This window comes from Quercus robur, chromosome 2, assembly GCF_932294415.1.
Source record: "Quercus robur chromosome 2, dhQueRobu3.1, whole genome shotgun sequence".
NCBI lineage: Eukaryota > Viridiplantae > Streptophyta > Magnoliopsida > Fagales > Fagaceae > Quercus > Quercus robur.
Window position 1 is genome coordinate 62573252 of NC_065535.1, and position 19351 is coordinate 62592602.

Here is a 19351-nt window from a genome sequence, read left to right on the forward strand (position 1 = left end):
TTGAAGTGTGGAAGTCCCAAAACTTCACCTTATTACATAGGTTATATGGTAGTCTTCCGTCCTGCCATCCATGCAACAAATCAACCAAGCAATGGTCTTGCAGCAAGAAAAAGAGAGCTTAAATATGCACAAAGTTAATTCAAGTTAAAATAACATCATACACCTGCTTTACCCAAAAAGTAGTACCACACTTCTTAAGGTGGAGGTCATTAGCTTGAGGTGAAGGTGAGATTCAAGCTCATCTATAATTCATGATAAATCACCTACCATTAAATGAGATATCATTCACTTTACTTCAGTATGTTCAGAACTAGATTTTTAATTTGAACTCAAACCTTGTCAGTAAAAGAATTACAACCACAAAGCATCAATGCCTTCAAGCATATTTTACATACCTTTCTTTCCCCTTCTAATAATACCATAATGAACTCCGATATGTTGTAGAAAGCCAATCAATTAATAGTTGACATGCACCAACAACACAAACAATTAGTCCAATCTTAACACAGTCAAATTTCAAATAATTGTATTTAAACATAATGAATTTTTTAAGAAAAAACACACAAACATTAAGATATAATTTTAAGGAGAAGAAACTAATCAGAGAGAGGTTCTAATTAAAACTCTAATCATTAAGGCAAAATATAATGAGTGATAACAAAAGTATTAACTACACTCATCATCATTGGACTCATAAACATCATCACTAAGCTCTTCATCATTGATAAAGTCTTGTTCAAGCAATTCATCATCACTGATCAACGGTGTATCATAAATGGTTCCTTCTTCATTAACTCGAGCCCAAGCATGGTTGCCATTTGCATCATCACATGCATCATTAGTAGTTATATTATAAGGGACATTCTCAAGATAGGTACTCACTTCATCATCATCATCATCATCATCATCATCATTATGTGAAGCATTAATACCAACATCAAACACCTCCCTAGGTTTTGTTTTGACCACCACCATTCAATTTTTATGTCTCACATCTTCCACGTAAAACACTTGTAAAGCTTGAGATGTTAATACATAAGGCTCTTCAATCAATCGATCACCCGTGTATATCAATCGTGAAAAATTGACAAGAGAAAATCCAAACTCATCTTTTTTGCATCCTCTCCCACTAATAACGTCAACCCATTGACATTTGAATAGTACATATTGATACTTGTTAGAGTAGTTCAACTTAATAATATCAATTAGTACACCATAATAAGTAGCACCACCTTCAGTAACAACATAAACTCCACTATTTTAAGTTTTCCTAATTGCCTCAGAATCTTTGGTGCAAAACTTCAAACCATTTATAACATAACGCTTGAACTGTTTTGCTTCATTATCTGGATATCGAGCAAGCCATATGACTTTATCAGAGAGTTTCTTTTTCTCAGAGACATCCATTTACATCACCTATTATAGACAATGACATTTATTATAAATATGCTATCTAAAGTGTTACAACCAAAAATAGTTTTATATATATGCTTTACTTACATAGTCCCTAAACCAGCTGCAGAATTTCTCCATGTGATGCTTTTGAATAACATCATTGGTTACATGAAAAGGGAAATTAGCCTTGATATCCATTATGTGTACACTATGTAGACAAACGTGTTAGTTTAAGTTAGAGTATTATACTTGAATACCATGAAATGATACACAATGACATATTACTTACTCGTGAAATGGGGTGATTTTTTCACGACTGAATAGCACATAACGATGTGCTTGGATCCATGAATTTGAATCTAGTATAATGCTCACCATCGCACCCATGGATTCCTCGACATTCCTTATAGGCCGATTGAATGCAATTTCAATAGATTTAAAATAGGATGAGCAAAATGCTAAGCATTCCTTTGCTATATATCCTTCTACAATGGACCCTTCTGGATAAGTTTTATTATGCATGTAAGACTTAAATCTTGACAAGTACCTATTGGAAAACCCAAGTTCAATAACGGGAAATTGATAAATTAAACAAAACTAAATAGACCAAGTTACTATATGAGTTACCTCTCTATGGGATACATCCAACGATAATGAACTGTGCCAGCAACTTTGGCTTTACTAGCCAAATGCATGACTAGATGTACCATTACTATAAAGAAAGAGGGAGAGAATATCCTTTACAACTCACACAATATCACTGCAATTCTCTTCTTAAGAGCCCCAAGTTCCTTCACATTTAGTACTTTGGAACATATCTCCCTAAAGAAATAAGATAAGTCAATTAAATGCCTACTCACTTCAGGGGGCAAAGGTCTGCATATTGCTATCAGAAAAAGTTGCTACATTAAAATGTGATTATCAGGGCTCTTCATCCCATTAATTTTGCATTCTTTGAGTTTAATGCAACGTGAGATATTTGAAGAATATCCATCTGGCACTCTTACATCTTTCAAAACTTGCAGAAAACCATCATTTTCACTAGCATTCATATAGTAGTAGACATGTGGCATACGTGTCTAATCATTCCCAACCTTTTCCAAGTGAAGTTCACTTCTTATACCCATATCCTTTAAGTCTTGACGTGCCTTCAAGTTATCTTTTGTTTTACCATCCAAGTTCAACAATGTGCCAATTATATTATCGATTACATTCTTTTCAATATGCATCACGTTAAGATTATGACGTAACACATGGTCCTCCCAATAAGACAAGGTGAAAAATATACTTCTCTTCTTCCACACAATTAAACCTTCCTCTCATCTTTTTCTTTTATTAGGGAAGTTAACTTTTTTCTTCCCAAACACATGATTGGCTATAGCATCCGTTTGTAACATGATTTCCCCTCCGAATACTATAATAAAAGCTAATCTCGTATCAACATGCCCATTAAATAATTTTTTTTTGCTTACGAAATTTATGATCACTATCTAAGAATCACCTATGTTCAATGTAACTAAATTTACTTCCATATCTTAACTAACGAGACTGACTATCATAGTTATAAGGGATATATGCAAGAGCACATTTGGTACTCCAACTTGAGATATCACCATATGCAGGAAAATCATTTATGGTCCACAATAATGTAGCATGCATTTGTAATGATTTTTTGGAAAAGATATCAAACATTTCTACTCTAACATCCCATAACCCCTTTAGTTCTTTTACTAGGGGCTGTAACTACACATCTATATCGTTCTCGGGCTAGGTTAGACCGGGAAATAGTAATGATAGCATGAAAGAAGACCTTTTCATGCACATCCATGGCAGGAGATTATATGGGATCAAAATGATAGGCCATGTACTATGAGTACTACTCATATTTCCATACAAGTTGAATTCATTAGCTGTTAATCCAAGCATCACATTACGAGGCTCGGATGAGAACTCTAAGTACTTAGAATCAAATCATTTCCAAGCTTCAGAATCAGCAGGATGCCTCATTAACCCATCATTCACACGACCATTGGCATGCCATTTCATATGATTGGCTATTTCAGGAGACATAAATAGTCGTTTCAATCTTGGCTTTAAGGGGAACTACTGTAGGATCTTTGCAACTTTCTTTTTTCTTTTCTTGGAGGAAGCATTAGTATTTTGTTGACCTAGACTTATTACTTTCCCATCTTGAAAGGTTACAGTTTGAACAAGTTTCAAGGTTGGCATTCTCCTTCCAATATAAAATACAATCTTTAGGACAGGCATGAATCTTCTCATAGCTTAAGTCCAAATCCTTAATAATCTTCTTAGCATCATAACAATCTTTTGGCAACTTAGCATTTGAAAGAATAAAATCAAGCAAAAATTGCACCAATATGGTAAATGATTTGTTGGTCCAACCATTAAAACACTTCATGTGGTACAAATACACAATGGCTGACAATTTACTAAAATGCTTACAACCTTTATAACAAGGTTGATTAGCATTTACAAGCAATTTCATAAACCGAAATGCATCTTCATTAGGACCTTCTGTGGGTTGTTGCATAGTAGGGACTTCTTCCACTAGCCCAAATGTAATATCTTGTATAGGGAACATGTCATGCAACATGTCACGAAAATCAGCATACTCTATTTGGTTTTCTTAGACATGACTATTAGGAATTTCAATAGAAATCTGTGCAGATGATGACTTCCCATTAAACGCCAAAGGGCTATAACACCTACAAATCCCTTTTGACACTAAGTGAGTCTGTACAACATCTATAGGCCATAAATTTGTATGCATACATTTTCTACATGGACATGAAATCGTTCTATCCAGGTGTGCATGGTTAGATGTAAAATTCAGAAACTGTTGGACTCCATCTAAATATTCTCGTGACCTTCTATTGGTAATTTTCATCAAACTCTTATCCATTGCTATAAAGTGATTTACAAGAAATACCTATAATATGATTTCATGAAAGCACAAACCAAGAGTAAAACACACATTTCATTTACACAATTTTACTTTAATTTAAGAAACAAATCATATTTAATCATTCACTTTCAGCTATGTTCCTAAGAAAACAATGAATTTAAACACATAGAGAAGTTATTAATACATTTGGTAACTATAACATCATTATTAGCAATAGTCTTTAGGAATGGACATCTCTTTAAATATCCAATTCTATTCTAGCATTCCACCTGTTTGAAAAAGATAGAGAGAAGCCCCTAAAATGAATTAATCAAATAAAAACAACTCAACAAGAATCATCTAATATTACATAAAATAGTCAATACTCCCAATATCAACTAAAACCACCTTATTATTCAATGCAAGCCACCTGCTTACCCCAATTCAACAACCCACCACAACAGAGAGAGAGAGAGAGAGAGAGAGAGAGAGAGAGAGAGAGAGAGAGAAAGAGAGAGAGAGAACCTTAAGTCTTTCACCAACTTCACTTACTTTGATCACATGAAATTAGATGTGAAAAAGTGGAACTGAGAATAAAATATTCAGGTTTAAACCATAGAAAGTGAATGAGAAAAAGTAGATATGAGAGTATCATTCGTAATAAAAGTAGTGTTAATGAAAGATTGACGTGAAAGTAAAATTGCTCCAACCACAAGTTAATGAGTTACTGCTTTAATTAATTATGAAAACTTTGTATCTCTTGTAATTTGTTAACTTCTTTTATATAATCCTATGAGTCCTAACAACAAACAACAGTAGTCACGGATTACCTGCTTTTAGACCACAAGTGAAAAAAAGAGTCCCTTTTCAGTCTCAAGAAAAACATGTTAGAAATTCCTACAAGGACAAAAAAGAATGCCTACTCAAGGCAGCCATCAAATCATACAATTAATCTCAAGAAAAATAGTTTCAGCTCACAATGCCAAGCATAACTTGAAACATTTTCCACTTTGTTATTCAATCAGACAGAAATTCCTAATCTAGAATCTCAAGATATATACAAGGATCAGTTCCTCAAGAGTAAATAAGAAATTCAAATTACAATCACAATATCATCATATGCTAGTTTATTTTGGGATTTTCCTTTGTAATCTGTGTTTGTTTCAATGAATAAAAGCTGAATTGCCAAAAAAAGAAAAAAAAGAAGAGTCCAAGTCCTATTTCTAATTAGTATAGACATACTTCTTCACCTCAAATCATCCTTAGAAGAACGTTTGGCAGAACTAGGGAAGATTAACTTCAAATTATAGTTGAAAATTTTCCTTTTATGGACAATTGCAACCAACAGAGGGCTTAGGAGCCAAAAAAAATACCAATATCATCAGTATGATGCAAATTTTATAGAAGCGCAAGATTGTATTTGTATTGCCAGCAATGTGTCAAAGTGTCAATGTAATGTGAAAAAAAAAAAGGAAAAAAAAAAAGAAAAAAACCAATTTACAACAATGTAATCAAGCATTATAGACCTCGATCTGATACCTTAGTAGTTAGGTGTGACTTATCTATTAATCAAGAAAAACCACAATTAAACTTCACCTCTTCACACAAGCTACCCATACTCACAGCCATGTACAAATAAAAATTATGTACCACTTTTTAGCATGGAATTATAGGTGGCAAACATAAATTCAATTTGGATGCAGATAAAAAAAAAAATTTAAAATTTCAACCACAAATACAAAGTCAAATTATTCTCAAAGATGATAAAAGATTTTGTTCCAAACCCAGCTCCTAGGTAAAACTCATACTTAACACACAATGCTAGATCCTATTGCATATAAATGAAAACAAAAGAAAGCAAAAAAAAAATCCATCCATTTGCTAATGAGCTAAATCTGATGAAAAACAATATAAGCATAATTTGATTAACGTTAAAAACAAACCAAACCAAACCAAACAAAACAAAACAAAAACTTTTGTAAAGAGAATGAAACGAAAAAGATTCAGAGACAATGTTATTCAATTCTAACTCTGAGGTTTTTGGTAAGAAAAGATTGACAAAAAAAAAAGATTATTAATATATATATAAACATAGAGAAGAAGCTTTGGAGGCAGAGGTGTACCGAATCAAAGGAATTGTAGCAGAGATGAGAGATGGTTACCAATGAGAATGGTAATTATGCCACTATTGCACCATATATCAAGACATTCCTTTCCTTGAAACCATTCTTTCTTGAAGACGTTTAACCGAGGATCTTCCTACAAGTCTTGACCAATTTGAAACATCAAATAAAAAAATATTTTTAGGGAAATTATTATTATTTTTTAATTTAACAAAGGTGATTTACACAGCCACTCTAGAGAAAGAGCATCAACTCTAAAGGAATTCTTAGATTCCAAAATATTAATGTACTAATCCTATCCAAGTAATTCAAACTGTGAGACACAATATATCACAAACTAACTCATTAGCTCAAAATCTAATCCTTTCTTTTTTATTTTTTTTTGGGCTTAAGAAATATACAAAACCACAACTACATTCATATCAGGTATGACACAAAAATTGCTAAGCAACCCAAAAATAAACAATGGCACTCATTAATCAACAAAAAATAAAATAAAATAAAATATAAATAAACTTACAGTGAGATCGATTTGATGAAGAAGAAGCAGATGAGTGGGTCAAGATGAGTTAGTCTTCGAAGAGTGGGATCTTCGGTGAACCAAATTTCAAAACCGAATGGATACCCGACATGTCGGCGAGAGAGAATGCGAGTGGCGATGGCGATGGCGAGGCGGAAGACTGGGCCTGGGCTGGGGCCGAACTTGAAGAGAGTGGCGATGGCGAGGACGCAAGGTAGCGGCAACAGAGATGGAGTTGATGGCGGTAGCTTGGTTATGGAGGATTTGTGAGTGAAGGGATTTTGAGAGAGTGAGAGAGAGTGTAACGACGTTGAAGTGAAAACCTAAGTGGGAAGGCAAAAAAAAAACAGAGGAAATTTTTAGGGCTATAGAGGCAAAATTTAAAGGTCTATTGTGGCGGTCCAACTTGCCACTATAACTAAGAAAAAGCGCCGCAAAATAGGTACCTATTGTTGTGGTCATCTCAACGCTGCTACAACTTACATATTGCGGCAGTTTTCTATACCGCTGCTATAATATCCCCGCAAAATGCTATATTTATTGCGGCAGGTTTTTGAAGCGCCGCTATATCTAAGTTAACGCCACTAAAATACATATATTGCAGTGGTTCTATGTACCGCCGCTATAGTACACCACAAAAGACTAGAACTATTGCGGCAGTCCAACGGAACGCCGCAATAGATCCCATGTACAACGGCAGTCTGAAAAAACTCCGCAATATGCGACATATAACAGCAGTTTTTGCACCCGCCACAATAGCTTGTTTTTCTTGTAGTGTTTGAAGCTCATGAGTAAACTTCACTGATTTAGACTTTCTTCACTGTTGTTAAGATATAAAGTAAGATATAAGATAATGTACTATGTATAGTATAACTTGTCTCAACTTCCCTTAAAAATTATCATGACTTTTAATTGAAGTTTGTGGTATGATATTGTGACTTTGTGTTAGATTCTCATTCATTCTCCCTTGTGTGTGTGTGTGTTTCTAAAAAAAGTAATTATAAAGGGGTAATTGTCTCACATTGTTTAAGAGAATGTGTTGTGTGTAGTATAACTTGCCTCACTCTCCCCTATCATTTCTTTTCTTTTTGACTCAAACTCTCTCAGAAAAATGAGTTGAGATTAGTGATGCCGTAGGCATGCGGTGGTAGTTGAGATTGGTGACCACATAGGTGCCGGAAGGCATTAGCATTCTGGGTTTGTAGGTTTTATGGGTTTTGGGTAGTTTAGTAGTGACAGTGGTGGATCATTTTGTTTAATGTCAGCTTAAGGGAATTTTTGTTAGGTGTGTTAGTTTTTTAGATCCCTGTAAACTAGATTGCTTAACCTAATTAATTAACTAAGTTGATAATTAGGTTTGTTATTCAGATCTAGTTTAACACAATAAAATAATATCATGTAAAGTAGTAGAAATATAAAGAACACCACAATATGATGACCCTGGAAAACAAAACCAGTAAAAAGCCTGGGGAAGATATAACCTAGCTATCCTCAAGGTAGAAAGCAAATTCACTATAAAGAATTGAAGTTTACAATAAGATTTAGACTACTAATATCCTATTGCTACTACACGTAAAACTTACTACCCTGACCCCATGATTTCTCTGTGTCCACGGACTACTTCTTTCCTTGGCCTTTGCAACACAAGCATCCACACTTGTGACTTTGAGACTCCATTTAAAGGTTTAGCAATACAAACTCTCCTATTTGTGACTCCAAGACCACCCTTGAAGGTTTAGATCATCAGTACCTTTGATGACTAGAGAAGGCAGCAACTTCTACAACATCAAATCTTGAGATTCTTCAAGCTGATAGAAGATATGAGAGAGCTTTTTTGGTACAAAACCCTATATACAAAAGAGACACACTCTTCTCTCTCTGAAAAGCCTTATAAAAAATGTGCTTAGTATTTTCTTTATATACTAGGAGAAGTAGATCTGAAATCTTAATAATTTTTAGGCTTGAACTGTTGTTGAGCTAAACTTAAAATTCTGTAGACCTGTATTTCGATCGATTGTTCTTCGATCAATCGAACCAGGCAAATTTTGAATTCTCTTTTCTACAGCTTGCTTATTCTTAGATCTTGACTTATATCACCTTGAGCATTGTCTAATAATACCTATATACTCTAAGATCTATATCTAGACAAGTTTGTGTTCATGATTTGCCAATTGTTCTAAACTTTTATAACCTAACAAGGTGGTTACTAAGAAACTTAAATTATACAAAATTTAATAAAGAGATAACTTAAATATATCAACATCACCCCCCCCCCCCCCCCCCCAAAAAAAAAACCATGAAAATACATTAAAAAAATTATGTTTGAGGAGCTAGAATTATTTTTGAAGTAATGTTACATTTACAACATTTTTATAATAAATCTTATGCAACAATTTGTTATTAGTGGGATAAAAAGTGATGTCAATATTGGGTCCAAATTATAATTAGTAACCGCTTTCCGCTTATCACATAAGATTTATTGTGAAATTATTGTAAAAATGTTGTGAATGTAGTATTACATTTATTTTTATTGAACCAAAATTCTTGTAATCCTCAAGTCAGGGCAGTTAATATTTTTATTAAGGTGGTCAAAATAAGTTAGTCATACGAAATTTCATAAAGAGATAACTTAAATATATCAACATCACAAAAAAGAAAACACGAAAATACATAAAGGATTATGTTCAAGGAAAAAGAATTATTTTTGAAGTAATGCTACATTTACAACATTTTTATAACAAATCTTATGCAACAATTTATTATTAGTGGGTTAAAAAGTGTGTTAATATTGGGTCCAAATTATATATATATATATATATATACACATATTTTTTTAGCAAGTTAGGGTAGTCCTAAGTTACACATAGAGCCACCCTTGATTTTGTTGCTAGTGGTGGGGGTAGATCATTTTGTTAGGTTGTTGGGGTGCATTTGTTGGTCTGTGGGACTAAGTTGAGATCGAGTTGTGGGTTGAGATAGGATTTTGGGTTGAAATTAGGTTGTGATTATAGCGATGTGTTATGGGTTGCGGTGTTGGCATAGGTTGTAGGGGTGGTAGCAATGGGTTATGGGTGGTGGTTGGTTGTTGGCACATGTATTATCTTCTTGTTTTATGCTTCTTTAAAAAAATAAAAAAAAAATAAAAAAATAAACAAAATTACCAGTGGTAGTGGTGGTGGTGGGCATGAGTTTGCTAGTTTGAGAAGAGGTGATTTGCTAGTTGTTCTTGATTCATAGAAGAGAGAGAGATGTAGAGGAAGATAGAGAAAAAGACAAAGAGGAAGAGAGAGGGAAATTGTGAAATTAATAATTAAAAAAAAAAGAATAGATAGAGTGAAATTAATAAATAAATGTAAAAAAAAAAAAATGAATTGTAGGGTGTAATATTAAATGAGATATTAAAATAAATAAAGTAAGTTTTTGAGAAACTAAAACTAAAAGTTTTTAGTATCACCAATGTAAGTAGTCTAAACTTCTCACCTGCAACATGTGACTTTTGTTTGTCTCTTTCTGGGCTGAGTGGAAAATTCAAAGCGTGTAACTATACCAAACACTTTATTTTTCAATAAAAAAAAAAAAAAAAAAATACCAAACACTTTATTTGGCTCGCATGAGAGCCAAGGTCCCATGAAGCCGAAAGGAAAGTAGATAGCAATGTGAGAGGGATCCACGATTGTTTGAATCTTTCCCATTGGAGCAGAATCGAAAAAGCTTCTTTGTATTGCAACTTGGCGCTACAATTCACATGGATTCCGGCCGCATCCACAAACGTTCATTTCGATAACCCCTGGCTGACCCTTACAGCAAGGCATTGCTTGATCTCTAGGCCTATAGGAAAACACATCTTCCTCACTCTAGAAAAGTTGGGTAGCTGATCATATGACTTTCGTTTGTCATAGTCACCAGCTGCGAACCCCACCCCAGCAACTGGTTCGAATATCGATCTGTCTTTGCGTTATTGGTTTACCAGTCCATATGTTGGAACATTATTTCCCATAATATATACTGTAACTAGAAGATTAAGACTTTGCCTTTTAGATTCTTGTTATAAATACGTTTTACAAAAAAATTCATACAAAATTATAGAACGAAAAAAATATATTGACCTCCCTAATTTTTATTTTTTTATTTTAGAGTTTTAACTTATAGCGTCCGCTTTTGATAATAGTTTTTTATCATCAAACCAAGATATCAATCAGTTTTTGGTGTAGGCGAAAATCGAATCTTAGATCTCTTTTATGAATGGTATATAAACCACTATTGTTTTAAAAAATAAATTACACTCAAATCTCTTGCAACTTGACACTATTTGCATTAGCGAAAATTAAAAAGCAATGAAATTTCCATTGGGGTTGCTTTGTGGCTTTCTTCTTGGTCACTAGGTTTGGGGCTCATCTCCCTCCTTTACCTCAAGGTTCTCTTCTTAAACATCTTCTTCAACTTGTCTCTATCTATTGCAGCAGTTTTGACCACTTCTCCTTCAGGCATTTCGCTCCTTCACTCTAGATACAAATTTGTTTCGCTTTTCTTGTGATCTCCTTGTTTCGCTTTTCTTCTTTTTAACATTTGAAATATATTATTTGAATATAGTTTTAACGAGATTCTATTGAATATATTTGTAGTTTAATAACTAGTCTCATAGGCGGCCTAAAATTTTTTTTGGATGGTCACTAAGAAATTTTAATGATACAAAATCTAATAAAACGATAACTTGAATATTTGTTACAACTGTGAGTCGAGTCACTATGGAGAACAAAATTGTTACAACTACAAAACCAAAAAAAGTATAACTGTCTTCACCATCATAGAAAATTCATAACCATAACATTTTTTCTTGGTACCATTTAAAAAAAAATTTATAGATTATTTTTATTAAATATAGGTTGAACAAGCTACAAATTTGAATGATTCGTGATTTTTATCTTTTTGTTTTATAATAGGCTTTTTTGTTGAATAATTTGTTTACTTCTTGTTATTTAGCCTTGTCTTTTTTTTTTTTTTGGTTTATGTTTGTTGTTATTTGGGCTCATAATTATTGTTCTTATTTTTTTTTTTTTTTTAATTTTATAAAAGGGATTAAGGATTATGTTTGGGTGGGCAGAATTAATTTTGGAGTAATACTGCGTCCACAATATTTTTCCAATAGCATTGGGCCAAAATTAGAATCAACAATAGCTTGCTACATTGGATTTGTTGTGAAATAATTGTGAAAATATTGTGAACGTATAGCATTACTCTTATTTTTTTTTTAACCTAAAATTTTGTAATTCTCAAGTCAAAGTGTTCAACATTTTTATTAGGGTGATCATAATAGGTTAGTTTAGCATATAACATTATATATACATTTTTTTACAAGTTAGGGTAGTCATTTGACCATCCTAGCTTGCATGTGGAGGCACCAATGCCTAGTATTTTTTTTTTTTTTTTGGGGGGGGGGGGGGGGGGGGGGTGGGGGAGGGGGGGAGAGAGATGATGCCAACTTGGAAGTTGTAAATAGTAAATACATGCTTTTGCTTTGAATAATTTTTTTTTTTTTTTTTTTTTTACAAAATTTGGTTTGCCTTAGGCTACAACTATCAATAGGAAGATGTCAATTGTCCTTGTAATGCTCATGATTCACTCAACCCAATCAATCAAATGAGTCATGTGCATATATTGCACATGATGAGACACATGTCATCTTCTTATTGGTGGTTGAAATCCCATAGAGCCAAAGTTATTCCTTTATTTATTTATTTTTAATTTAACCTCTTTGTTTAAGATATTGTACAAAATTTTTGAAATAACTTAGTTTTATACAAAGAGTTATTTATCAATCCTTTACTTCAAAAAGAAGAAGAAGTTATTTATCAATCCAATTAATAACTTTTATCCATACTTGAATGATGTTCTTCCCAAAAATAGCAATAAATTGTAGCCGTTTTTATTTTATTTTATTTTAATTTATTTATTTATTTATTTTGGCAAGTGTCACTAGAGTGACACATAACAGTAAATTGCCATTACGAACAAAGTTTAGCTACAAAATTAGTTGTAACTTAAGACTACAAACTTATTCAATAAAATAAATACTACTATATATTTTGAATATCTAACCGTTGAATTGCATATTCTTTACGCTCTTAATACACATGTCAAATTTTGTGTCAATCAGATCTTATTTAGTATATGATCTATAAGTTTATATTTTATGCATAATTTTAAATTACAAAAACTTGCAATTTAAAAAATTTATTGATGACATAACTATTGATCTTTAATTTTCTTGAAATTTTGCAAGCATGAACGATATAAGGAGAGGATGTAATTCAATAGTGAATTTGTCAAAATTCACCTCTAATAAAAGGATATTGAGTAAAGTTGTAGCCTAAGGTTACAACCAATTTTATAGCTAAACTTTGTCCATTGCCTAATACTAGAAAAGACAATTTTAACAAAATTTTATTCATACATGTGTCAGTCTATTTTTTTTTTTTTTTGCCATCTATGCTTGTATGAAGCAAGTGCTGCAACTTAGTATACAACAAATCCTTACTCAATAAATAGCGTTTCAAAAAAGGTATTTATGCAACCTAGGTTGTAGGAATTTTTATGTAATTCATTACGTGGCGGTTAAAACAACCATTTATGTGTACTTATATATAGTCACATGACAATTTTAATGAGTCATGTAACTTACAAGGTTTTTTTTTTTTTTTTTTTTTATCTTTTTTTTTCTCGCTATAGAGTGGCACAGAGCAGTAAATTGCCTAATACTGGTATCAATCCAATTTTTTTCACTTTTGAGTGAGAAAGCATTAGGTTAACACCAGTTTCTCTTTTGATGGAAATATACTTTAGGAATGATAATTTTGGTACCTAGCTTGAGAAGAATTCGAGTTTTCTAAAAAAAGCATTATCTCAAATCCATTATCTTCTTCTTTGAAGGACAAAATGGGCTTCTGCCCTTTTTGGGCAAATTAATTAGCCTTTTGCTCTTCTTTTCAAATTAAATAGGGAAATGCCCCTCTTTTGAAAATCGAGTTTTTCAAAATCGATTTAAGCCCTATAGTGACGCTTTCAAGAACCTATAGTGACGTTTATAAGGACTTATAGTAGCGTTTTGTAACTTGATATCCGTGAAATCGAGTTATAGGCAATAGAATTGCCTATAACTCGATTTCCTGGATATCAAGTTATAAAACGTCACTATAGGTTCTTAAAACGTTCTATTGCCTATAACTCGATTTCCTGGATATCAAGTTATAAAATGTCACTATAGGTTCTTAAAACGTCACTATAGGTCCTTAAAAACGTCACTATAGGGCTCCAGAATTTTTTTTTTTTTTTTTTTTAACTCGATTTTGAGAAACTCAATTTTCAAAAGAGGAGCATTTCCCTATTTAGTTTGGGAAGAAGGGCAAAAGACTAATTAATTTGCCCAAAAAGGACAAAAGCCCATTTTGTCCCTTCTTTGAATGAATCTCAAATCTATTATCTTTTTCTTCAAATGAATGAAGTTAACATATTTCCCATAAAAAGACAAGTGAAACAAAACCTTTTCTGAAATGCTATTTATTGGGCAACTATTTGTTGCACACTATGTTGTAGCACTTGCTGCATACTAGTATAGATGGCAAAAAATAGAGTAACACACGCTAAGTTAACACTGGTTTCTCTCAAAACTAATCAAGTGCAAGAACTAATCATGTGCAAGGCACATAACCTTTGGATATGTGTCACTCTATTTTTTTCTCCCATCTATACTAGTATGCAGCAAATGCTGCAACCTAGTATGTAGCAAATCTTTACCTTTCAAATTTTGTACATATTTGAATTTTGGTGTCCAGCCGATTTACTAGCTAGAATTTGTAGTGTTGTGGCGGTGGAGCTTATACTATTAGACAATTTAATGTAGACTTTCTAGATAGGGATATGTCAAGGTTTTTGTAAAAGTTAAACTTCAAATTTTTTACAATGGTTAAAGATGATAAATTGTTGTTGGTAATTTGGTTGCCTTTTTGTTTGATAAGATTGTTGGTAGGTTAAAACATAATGTCAATGATGAGCAACAAATGAAAATCAATAATAATTTGTAAACTAAATTATTATAAAAAATATTGTAAAAATTATTACGTGATTACGTTTGTATCATTACTAACTTCGAATCACAATTGTCAGGACGAAATGGGTAATTAGCCATAATTTCCCAACCATTTAGTTAGTAGTTTTGGTTGTCAAACTATATTATTTACTAGCATCTCGAGTCTATAAGACTCGATTTTGGCCTATAAATCGAGCATCAAAGACTCGATTTCTATGCTCTAATTACTTCCGATGTGGCATATTTTTCCATGTGGCGACTACATGGAAATCAAGTCTTTAAGACTCGATTTATAACCCTTATAAATTAGAACAAATCAGAGAGGAAGAACATCAACGAAGAACCCAGGAAAAAAAAAAAAAAAAAAAGTAAGAAAGAAGATCAAAATCGGAGTGGGTGGTCTGAAGCCATGCAACCCAGGCCGTGGCGAACTAGGCCGTCGAGATCGGAGTGGGTGGTCTGAAGCCGCGCGACCTAGGCAGACCTAGGCCGTGCAAGACCCAAGCCGCGCGAGCCCTAGCTCTTTCTCTCCCTTTGATCTGAGTGGGATTGATTTGGGATTTCTTAAATTTGTTTTTGGGTATTTCAGCTTGTACATGAGACTTAAAATTTTTTTTTTTTAATTTTTTTGGGTTAGAAATTGAGTTTTAGAGACTCGATTTTTATGTAGACGCCACATGAAAAAAATACCACACCAGACATGATCCATCCATGAAAATCGAGTTCCAAAAACTCGATTTATAGGTCCTAAATCGAGTTTTTTAGACTCGAGATGCTAGTAAAAAAATATAGTTTTGAAATCTTAACTACTAACTAAATAGTTAGAAAAACTAAATTAGTTATCCAAATTCCCCCAACTGTCATGCACGAATTAGAAGAGTCAAAATATCTCGGCACGCCAGCATATTTACTAGTAAAGCGTACCTTAGGTATCTTTTTTTTCTTTTTCTTATTTTTTGATGGAAACATTGTTTGTGCATTGATAATTTTGTTACCTGGCTTGCGAAGAATCCGACTTTTCTAAAAAAAAATGCGTTATTTCAAAGAGTTTAAAATGGATCAGGAGTTGGTGTAGAACACTAATTTTATGTCAACCAATAAAAACTCGCCAAAACTCACCATATGACAAGTTTTTATTGGCTGCCATAAAACTAGTGCTCTACGCCAGCTCCTAACCCAAATCCTTATCTCAAATCTATTTTCTTTTTCTTTAAATGAATCTCAAATCTATTGTCTTTTTCTTCAAATAATTGAAGTTAACATGACAGCTAACTTACGCGGGGTACAGAATATCAGAACCACAAATAGATAAGGGAGTCCGGCCCCACTAAATTGGATAACAAATCTTTTTTCTCAAAAAAAAAAAAAAAAATCTTAATTGTTTTTGGTATCCACGTTTTTTAATTTATTTGAATTTTTAATTTAAATTAATGTTTTTTTTAATTATTCAAATAGTTGTGAACTTGAGGTTGGATTGTTTGGGATCTAAAATTAACGGTTTAGAATTTAAGAAGTTCTACGTCCATAACATTTTCATAATATTTTCATAATAAATACTAATTAATAGTTTATTACTTTCTGTTACTAGTGAGTAAGAAAATAACTTCAGTATTGGATTTAAATTAAAAACTTATAATAATCCGTCAACTAGGATTTATTATGAAAATATTATATATGTAACACTTCTCTTATAACTTTGGAATATAATAAATGTCATGTTCTTGCTAATTCCACTTAAATGATTGTTTTGGTGTTTTTATTTTTTATTATTACTTGGCAATATGTTAGAAGAAAACTATGTACATGTTATAGAAAATAAAATGATCATAATAAAGAAAATAATAGGTATTTTCAAAAGTTTTTGTTTATGTTGGGTGATTTTTTTTTTTCTTGCTGTATATTTATTACTTGAGAACTCTAATTATTTTTCTTCTTAGAAGAATATTTGATTTTATACTTGCGAAAATGAACTATACAATATGTATTTGAGCTTTTCAATTTCAACTATGAATATTGTAAGGGCTCAAAAAGAAAAGTCCAGGCCCACTTAGAATAATGGATCCCAATCCTCCGAGTCAAGCCCAATACAATGAATTTTAAGAAAGTGAGCTTTCGAGTTAATTGCAATGCTAAGAAAATTACAAGCTTATGACCAATAGAACCAAAGTGGCTAATATGAATTAAAAGAATGACAATTTAGTATAAACTCTTCCTCGAGTGGCTCCGAGGATAGATCTTTCATTAAGAAGCAAGGGTGATATTTTTTACAAAATGATCATTTTCTCTTTCTCTTTCTGTCTTTTTTCTTGGAGAATATTCATCCTCTCTTTCTTGGGGGGTTCCTTTTCTTATATAGTTCCTTCCATTACATCTCAGCCCTCCATCTGTTTGTCTCAGGGGAACAATTTGGATGCTTGTCCCATTAGGACCATTTTGGAGGTGGTAGAGAGAGCTGTGAGCTGTGAAACCACTATTCAGGTGTTATTTCCTCATTAATGCAGCCAACTAAATTGATGCAAAACATTAAATGCGGAGGTGGGAGGTGTCTCATTTAGGAAACTTCCTTCCTCCACCCCTGTATGTCTTGTACTCTTCATTTGTCATCTACTCCTTTATCCTTGGCCTTTTGAGGTTCTAGCTGCCATTTGGTCTCTTAGTCCTCCTTGGGCAAGTGTGATTCATGGGGTCTGATTGCGTTTCTTTGCTTGGGCTAGCAGGTTTATCTTCAGATAAGGTACCTTGGTTCTCGGCCCTCGCACAAATATTTATCAAAATCATGGTTTATAAGGTTCAAGAGTTTTTTAGGTAAGACCAAATTTGACTAAGATTGAACCATGATGATGTTATAATTAAATTTGTATTTAATAAAAATACAAATAAATGTATTAAATTTGTAGAAATTTGAAAAACTAACTAAAAAAATTTAAATTCAAATGATTTTCACATTTTTATAAGATTACTAGAAAACATTAATGCATATATAATTATAATAAAATTATGTTGATATTGAATAAATGTTAGCTTGGATATTCATATATATGTTAGTTTCTATTATATTTTCTACTCTTAAATTGTGATTTTATAATCATACTCTGGCAAAGATGAAATCTTAGTTCTATCCTTACTCATAAGGAAATGAAACATATTATTACAATTTTTTTTATGCGATATAATTTAATTGACTTCATGATAATTATTTTTTATTGACACATTAAAACACTAATTGATTTATAATATAGATGAGATTCGTACCCAATGCTCAGTTAGCCAACCTTAAACTCAAGTTATTTATCCATAATAAAACCTTTTAGTAATTGAGATTTAGATTCGAGTAATGTTATAGTCACAAATTATTTTATAATATTTTTATAAATTGTTGATGTGGGGCCCAATAATTGATGGGCCAGACCCACTTGCTGATGGGGAGTCCAAAGGCCTAAACCGAAAAAGGTCATGGCCCGAGCTCAAGAATAATAAGGCCCAGTTGGCCCGGAGAAGCAGCCAAGGACAGTACAGTCCTCGGCTGACCCAAAGATCCACCAAGAAGAGGGGCAAAACGGTAAAGGGATATACTTGAAAGGAAATCTAAAATATCTAGGAAAGGCTGCCCTTACTACCTTCCCCATGCATAGCTCTGCGCCTAAGAGAGCCTTATCCTTTAGCTTTATCAACCACTCCCAACAACTTTGGACTTGGACTGACGGGACAAGTATCAGACTTGGAAAGGTTGACCCTACACGTGGACGAAGGAAATTGAATGCAGGCTAGTATAAAAGAAAAAATAAGTAATCTGGAAGAGGGGGAAGACTGGCCAAAAAAAAAGAAGGGCTTCCAGTCCACCTCCAGGAGAAAGACTCCAGGGGTGAAAGCACTATAATCACATATGAATACCACAAAAACCCACCGACGGGTAACCAACGCCTAGCCTTTCGAACCCATTCTCTACAAATGATATTGTCTGACCCCATTCACGTGCGAACCCAACACTACTGCGGTTCGCTGCGGATCGTGTCCTTACAGTTGATATAACAAATTTCTTATTAATTTTCATCTAAGATCACCATTAATATTACTTTTTCATTTACCAATAACTACCTATAACATTAATAATTTGTGAAATTTTTTATAAAAAAGTTTGTATTTAAGTATTACTCTCTAGATTCAATTTAATCCAAAAAAAAAAAGAGGGACGAGGATTAGGATTAGGATTGGAATTGTGTGGATTCAACTTTTCGTGTGCTATACAACAAAATTGCCCCACAACCACAAGCACGACGTGCCCGTGAAGGGGCTTAATTGACATCTCACCAAAAAGAAAAGAGGAA